Source organism: Electrophorus electricus, unplaced genomic scaffold, assembly GCF_041902795.1.
Source record: "Electrophorus electricus isolate QZ-2024a unplaced genomic scaffold, ASM4190279v1 Scaffold229, whole genome shotgun sequence".
Lineage (NCBI taxonomy): Eukaryota > Metazoa > Chordata > Actinopteri > Gymnotiformes > Gymnotidae > Electrophorus > Electrophorus electricus.
The window spans coordinates 38,396-46,557 of record NW_027658509.1 but is presented as its reverse complement, the minus strand read 5'-3'; the positions used below and the strand labels follow the sequence as shown (position 1 = coordinate 46,557).

General features: G+C 38.1%; 1 non-coding gene and 1 pseudogene across 1 annotated transcript; one reads left to right on the top strand and one right to left on the bottom strand.

The window, feature by feature from the left end:
- Window positions 1–184: 184 nt before the first annotated feature.
- Window positions 185–7,321, bottom strand: LOC145655350 (hydroxycarboxylic acid receptor 3-like; annotated as a pseudogene).
- trnai-uau (transfer RNA isoleucine (anticodon UAU)) lies at window positions 2,482–2,575 on the top strand. The gene is made up of 2 exons: window positions 2,482–2,519; window positions 2,540–2,575. It is a non-coding gene; the product is annotated as a tRNA-Ile (tRNA).
- Window positions 7,322–8,162: the final 841 nt, after the last annotated feature.

Sequence of the window (8,162 nt, the reverse complement as noted above, 5' to 3'; positions counted from 1 at the left end):
CAAATATTGGTTCTTTTTACAACTTACATAATTGGTCATAGGGATTTCTCATGTTGGTCTTAGGGATCTGGCCTCCTTGATTCTTAGCCAGTACTGAGTGAGCCCTGTGCAACTGCTAACTTTAGAATGTTTCAGAAAGAAGCACGTGATAAGGCGTAGAAGATGGGTCCACAGCACTCTTTAGTTAGATGAGGCTAAATGACAGCCAGAACAGCTGACCGACCAGAAGCTGGGGGGAGCATGAGGAGACATCTTGGTGGAAGAGACCACAGCCCATGATATAACAGGACAGGAAGCAGAAGACAAACATGACCACAAGAGTCAAAAGCAAATTATTTGTACGTTTCACTCTGTGATGCTTTAGAAGCTGACTGTTACCACATATGTGGGAACAGATGCACACAGCACACCACTACTAGCAGGAAAGCCAGGACAAACTCTATCAGACAGAATGAATTGTGCACCCTTATTCCTGCTTATCAGTTATCAGACAGTCTTTAGTTTCTTGCTCAAAAGCAGAGGAAGCCAAAGGGTCATCACTGTAATCTAGACCTGTGTCAGTGATTACTGTGTGCTGAATGCTGAGGTGGCAAATGGAATGATGTTGGAGGACTCTTCTGTAGAAGCCGTCTATTACCAGAAGGGTGATGAAGATGACGCTTGCTGCCTGTTTCACTGGCAGCATGAAAAAGTGGAGGTAGCAAAGTGCGTGGCCAAAAGTCCGACCTCCGAAGGACAAGAAGGAGCAGAACATCAGCCATCACCAGATTCAGGAAGCAAATAGTGGCTGGCTTCCATGGAGCCTGGCAACAGAAAATCCTTAACACTAAGTTGTTTCCTGGCAGTCCCAAGATAACATCCAAGATCCACAATGGTGTTACCACAGAAGCAGTAAGCCTCTGAGGTGTTACTCGATTTGCTTTGTTATGCCTTAACTGGATAGTAACTGGACTTTGCAATTTTAGTGAAAAATAAAGGATTGGCAAAAATGTCAGAATGTCAGGTGAAAATCTTAGGCAGAAAGACTGATTAGTTTTGTTAACATGCTGATATCTTCAAAGGTGAAAAGTGGAGCTGGCATTTTCTAACCTGTCATGGGGTAAGTTAAGGGGAAAAATACAAGTGAAAAGCGTGGAGTTGTAAAATAAAATGTAAGAAATTGGCAGATTATAATATGTTTCAATTAAGACTGAATTTGCTTGCAAATCTCCTTCAGTTAAGGCGTTGTCTCTGCCATTTCAGCCATGACATATGAAGGCGAGATTATTCAATGGGGAGAATGATCATAAATATGGAAATAAATGTTAAATTGTCATGTTGCAAGATAGACATGACAAGCTTCATTTATGCAGCACTTTTAATAAAAACGGTAATTTAAAGTGTTTTATATAAAGCAGAATAAAAAATAAAGAGCATAAAATAAGATTAATAACCATAGGCTGTATAAAATGATATAAAACACAAATGTACATTGTAGCTCCTGCATTAAGCAAACATTATTTCACTAATGTTTCATTGTTGCTTACGAAATTTATAATGTATTGCAATCTATCAAATTAATTAAAGTACTAGTAAAAGTAGTACATTTAAAGTACTAAATTCTAAACTAAACAACTTCATGTCTAGTAGCCTAGACGCTTTTCAACCAAAGCAAATATTATAAAACGTTTTTTTGTTGTTGTTGTTGTTGTTGGATTATATGCCTATAATTAAAGTGTTACCCTGGCTCAAAAGAACAGAACAGACACGCGAGAAACGTTCGACAGTTCCTAATTTCCAGAAAGGGTAGATTACAACAGGAGCAGCTAATTTTAATTTCTTTTAAAAAGGGAAAGTGTATACGATTTAGTGTGATCTAGCGGTTAGCACACCGAGTATCCCTCCGCCTCCCTCGTAGTTATAGGTTATTATACTCTTAACGAAAACATGGTTTTGAATACTATATGTTTAATTTCTGCTAATAGATATCGCCAAATCCTCAAATACACACCTACTTTAATCCTTCCCATGTGAAAATATGAGTTCGTAATTTATATATTCAATTATGTAGCTGCTTCATACTACAATTGCCCCTCATAATCCACCATGCAGAAGTGCCAGCCACGTGTTTTAGGAATCAAAGGGAGGCGAGTTAAAATGCTTCGCTTCACTGCAATGAAAGTACAGACGTGAGGAATGGGGATAAGTGCATCAATATGTTCTTAATGTTATGCTCATAAACGCAGAGCTAAGTGCCCCGTTGTTATTTCGTCGTACCATCATAAACTACAACCTGAAATCCATTGTGTCTGATAAACGTGTTTAAACGTTCTTGGTCAATTAATCCAGGTCACCTCCAAATCGTTCAGTAGTCGATGATGCAGGGTATGGTTTTGCTGTAACGAAATGAATTGAACCTTCCTTACATATAAAAAAAAATATTAAAATAGGAGTGCCTTATAAACACACTTATAAACTCAGTTACGAAGCTGACGACTCTGAGCTCCAGTGGCGCAATCGGTTAGCGCGCGGTACTTATATGACAGTACATTGCAAAGCCATGCCGAGGTTGTGAGTTCGAGCCTCACCTGGAGCAGAGTTTTGCATGTATGCTACTCAAAATGGTTAACGCAGTACCTTTACAGTGTCCTGTGTGAATAATTGATATTCCCTGTTCTGTAATATCATATTACTATGATAACAAACATGTACATTATTTACATGTGAATAATTTCTGATTTCTCTTCATGAACATATATATAACAAATAATAAGTATTCACATGGCGAGGTTTGTTGATCGTCATAATGTGGGACATGCAGAAAAATTTTAACAAACACAGAATTCACTGAAACCTAGCCTATTATTCAAATCCAATATTCCCCCAAGGAAATTCGCAATAATGTAATGAATTCTATAGACGCTTGAGGTCAGCATTGCCTCAGTTTCGTTTGCGAAAGCAGTCTGTCTCACCGTGTTGCAATATCCACAAGATATCCGAAATACAGTACATATCTTGTACATCATGCGGGAAGTATTCTATGCACATGACCACGGCCTATAACTATAATACTACTGTTGTAAAAGTTTAATACCACTGGATTTTTCATTTGCCTCTTGATTGTGCTTTGGTGTACTTACACCCACAGTAGAATATAATAGTTACTAGAATTAGAGACAACTTTAATTTGACCTCCTGGCTAATAAGATTAAGACACTCATGTAACATTTAAAATCTATTAAATGTTTCCATATGTGCATATTCGCACACACGCACACACATGCACTCCTATACATACATGCACAAAGGACCACCAGACTAGTACGCTGATGCTGAAGGGAAGGGAATGAGGGGATTGGTGCCAAAATACTTTTCATTTATCAGAATAACAAGAAAAACTGAAATAACAATTGGTGACTCTATGTATAGTAAGTCTCTTTCTATGTATAGTAAGTCTCTTTCTATGTATAGTAAGTCTCTTTCTATGTATAGTAAGTCTCTTTCTATGCATAGTAAGTCTCTTTCTATGTATAGTAAGTCTCTTTCTATGTATAGTAAGTCTCTTTCTATGTATAGTAAGTCTCTTTCTATGCATAGTAAGTCTCTTTCTATGTATAGTAAGTCTCTTTCTATGCATAGTAAGTCTCTTTCTATGTATAGTAAGTCTCTTTCTATGTATAGTAAGTCTCTTTCTATGTATAGTAAGTCTCTTTCTATGCATAGTAAGTCTCTTTCTATGTATAGTAAGTCTCTTTCTATGTATAGTAAGTCTCTTTCTATGCATAGTAAGTCTCTTTCTATGCATAGTAAGTCTCTTTCTATGTATAGTAAGTCTCTTTCTATGTATAGTAAGTCTCTTTCTATGTATAGTAAGTCTCTTTCTATGTATAGTAAGTCTCTTTCTATGCATAGTAAGTCTCTTTCTATGTATAGTAAGTCTCTTTCTATGCATAGTAAGTCTCTTTCTATGCATAGTAAGTCTCTTTCTATGTATAGTAAGTCTCTTTCTATGTATAGTAAGTCTCTTTCTATGTATAGTAAGTCTCTTTCTATGCATAGTAAGTCTCTTTCTATGTATAGTAAGTCTCTTTCTATGTATAGTAAGTCTCTTTCTATGCATAGTAAGTCTCTTTCTATGTATAGTAAGTCTCTTTCTATGTATAGTAAGTCTCTTTCTATGTATAGTAAGTCTCTTTCTATGCATAGTAAGTCTCTTTCTATGTATAGTAAGTCTCTTTCTATGCATAGTAAGTCTCTTTCTATGTATAGTAAGTCTCTTTCTATGTATAGTAAGTCTCTTTCTATGTATAGTAAGTCTCTTTCTATGCATAGTAAGTCTCTTTCTATGTATAGTAAGTCTCTTTCTATGCATAGTAAGTCTCTTTCTATGCATAGTAAGTCTCTTTCTATGTATAGTAAGTCTCTTTCTATGTATAGTAAGTCTCTTTCTATGTATAGTAAGTCTCTTTCTATGCATAGTAAGTCTCTTTCTATGCATAGTAAGTCTCTTTCTATGTATAGTAAGTCTCTTTCTATGCATAGTAAGTCTCTTTCTATGTATAGTAAGTCTCTTTCTATGTATAGTAAGTCTCTTTCTATGTATAGTAAGTCTCTTTCTATGTATAGTAAGTCTCTTTCTATGCATAGTAAGTCTCTTTCTATGCATAGTAAGTCTCTTTCTATGTATAGTAAGTCTCTTTCTATGCATAGTAAGTCTCTTTCTATGTATAGTAAGTCTCTTTCTATGCATAGTAAGTCTCTTTCTTCTTTTTTGTCATCTTAGTTTCAAACTCCTAAGCCGGACCCAGGAAGCTTATTGCATTGGGATGCACTAGTGTATAAAAATACTAGTGTGTAAAAGAGTGGTAGAATCCTTTGTAATAAAATTGTTTTAATTATAATTGTTTGTAAATTGTACATTTTACCCAGATGATAGTATATATTTATCAAATTTTTAATGGTTCACTAAGATGCCATATTTTTCATTTTAATCTTTGAAAAGTAGTAATTTACAAAAACATGCATCTTTCAGTACCTTTTTGTTTATTTGACAAATGCTGTTTTTTAAGACAAAAAAAAAAAGCTTTTTTAAGACAAATGCTGTTCACCCAAAGCCAATTTACTGTATTTACTGTATTTTGCATATATAGTCCTTTATTTCATCTTAGTTTTGTGTCAAACTGTCAGAACTAATGAGACATACAGACTCAGGGCACATTTTCTTAATCTATGGGACCCTTTGTCTTCTCTTGCTTTCTCTTTCCCCCGATTTTGAACCTCCTTCTGAAGGAGTTCCAGTTACATTCTAACCACTTTAATATACAAAATGTCTTGTTTATTTGTAATCAACTAACAGTCATACATCTCCTTTTTAAGCACAACTCTGTGTAAACTCTAGGAGTCTTATGTTAATGGATGTTGCCATTATCCCCTGCCTAAACACACCTAAATGAGGCATCGCAGTTTGCGAGAACTGTGGGTCTGACATTCCTGAGCGGTTTAGTCTCCAACATCCTAATAGGAGTATGGCATCAAGCATCACGTGAAGGAAATGAGAAAAGCCAGGAGAAACTGGGGGGGCTAAAATGTTGGGATTGAAGTCAAAGACAGTGCATTCTCTATTATCAGTGAAGAACTGCCTTGTTTAGCATCTCGAGATCTTCTGAGCATTAGTGAAAAAGCATTTGTTGGAAAATAATTAATATGATTTTCAAGAATAGAAAAGCTGGCCTGAAACTTGACACCTTCTGCATTAAAAAGGGGAAGACCTTGCACATTTTTCAAACGTATCATTCATAAATGTGGTAAATTCAACAATTTAACCAAAAGCAAATGAAGGAATGCTCCCTTTGCTATGAATACATAAAGAATTTGTTTAAGAGTGCTGATGCAAGAACATCATTAAAAACAGAGAGCAGGAACATCTTTCTATCATTCCTTGTCACAGTCTCTTATGTAGCTACAACAACGAGCAGTCCAGAGCAGCCTCAGGGGAGGCTAGCATATATTCAGCTGACAAATGTATCAGACATTGTTCATCTTTTAAATCTTTATTGCTTTTTATAGGCAGAATACTATCACACTATCATATTTTGAATCTCATTCATAACAGAAACAGCAGAAAAAGGCAAATAGTTTGAATATAATTTTTGACTGCCAAATTATTCTAAATGGAATGACCATCTATAAATTCTGTCAAGGTTTAGTTTATTGCTCTGTCATTGTTTAAAGGTACAACTGAAGTACAGTCAGTGTGACTGTGTGTCTGAGATTAAGTTTGAAGCTGTATATATTTTAGTGGTGTTCAGAGCGAAATAAAGCTTAGTGGCTTTAGGGATAGAAAGAAAAAGCAGATAAAGAAGAACAAAGATAGAGGAAATAAATGAGTAAGCAAGGATCACACACACAGACACACACACACTCACACACACACACACACACAGCCACGCACACACACACAAACACACAGCCACGCACGCACACACACACACACACACACACACACACACACACACACACACACACACACACACACACACACAGCCACACACAGCCACACACGCACAGAAGCACACACGCATGCACACATGCACGTACACACAGCCACACATGCACACACGCATACAAGCACACACACACGCACACACGCATACAAGCACACACACACACAGCCACGCACACACACACAAGCACACACATGCACGTGCGCGCACACACACAGCCACGCACGCATGCACACACATGCACACAAGCACACATGCACGCACACACACACACACACACGCACAGCACACACACACACAGCCACACACACACAAGCACACACACACGCACGCATGCACACATACACATGCACACACACACACACACACACACACACACACATTGAGGGGGAGGTTGAGTGGATTGAGTGGATCAGATTTCTGTGGTAATGGTTGGGTGGGTCAGTGGTTAAACTGCTCTCACAAACACATTCCAGAGCTGAGGCAGAGCGCATCTGGTGTGCAAGTGCAGACAGGAGCCGAGCCACCTCCTCTGAGCATCTCTGTCCTGCGCACTTTGAATGCTGCGCTGAGACCTGGAGGCTCACTGCCGGGGCTCTGAGGAAGCATCTGTGCTCTGTAGAGACGTGACTGTATTAAATCTTCACACAGGATCTCAGGATGGAGGTTTTGCTGTGACGGTTCACACATGAATTTCTTACACACACGCTCTGAGCGTTCTACTTATTGAGCTCTGCCTTTGCTCCGAGTGCTTTACTTTGCCAATATTTTTACGCTTTCTTATCAGCCACTCCTTCCTTTGTGTCATGGCTGGTCTGAGGCCGGGGGCTTTTGTTCATGTTAAGTCTCTATTATGAGCACAGGGATTTGGAGTTTCTCTAAAACTGTGAACCAGTGCATCACAGTGCTTATAAAGGACTATTTGATTGACCCCAGCCACACTCTTGACTTAAGGCATCACTCATCATGAGTTCCGAAACACAGGCACTGAGCTGTCACCAATTACTCCCACCCAATAATCTCGTTCCTTCACCAGTAGACAAAGAACAAAGGATCAGCTATTGTCTTAAATAAATCACTTTAGCAATGTCTGGTCCAGTGCTTACAACTAAGGAGAATTCTGAAGACAATTGTGTGTTCACAATTGTGCACACTGTGTTTGTTGTACGCTTTCTGACTCACTGCAGCAGTACTTTGGAAATGCGCACCAAACTTTTCACTTCTTTGTTTCTTTTTGTCTGGCTTCAGCAAAATCTCTCACAGCTGTTCAGCCAGCTCGCTCCTGAGACATTCTGTTCTCCATCTTCTCCACTGAGACATCATTCAGGACTTTTCATTATTCCACACCACACACTCCTCAACTCCTAGAAGTCCATTGGTGTGTGTGTAGGGGTGTGTGTCTTTGTGTTTTTGTGTGTGTGTGTGTGTGTGTGTGTGTGTGTGTGTGCGCGTGTGTGCACGCACATGCCAATATGTGTGTGAGAGGGAGTTAATAAGATGACTTGTTCTTGATTTATGGTCATATTGATGGATGCAGATTTACTTCCTGAAGGCTTGTACAAGTTGCATTTGTGTCTACTGAAAATATATTTAATATCTCTACTCATGCCCAAGAGGCGGCATCTGTTTTTGGTTTCTTATGGAATCCCAACAATTGCTATGGGATGTGTGATTATTATA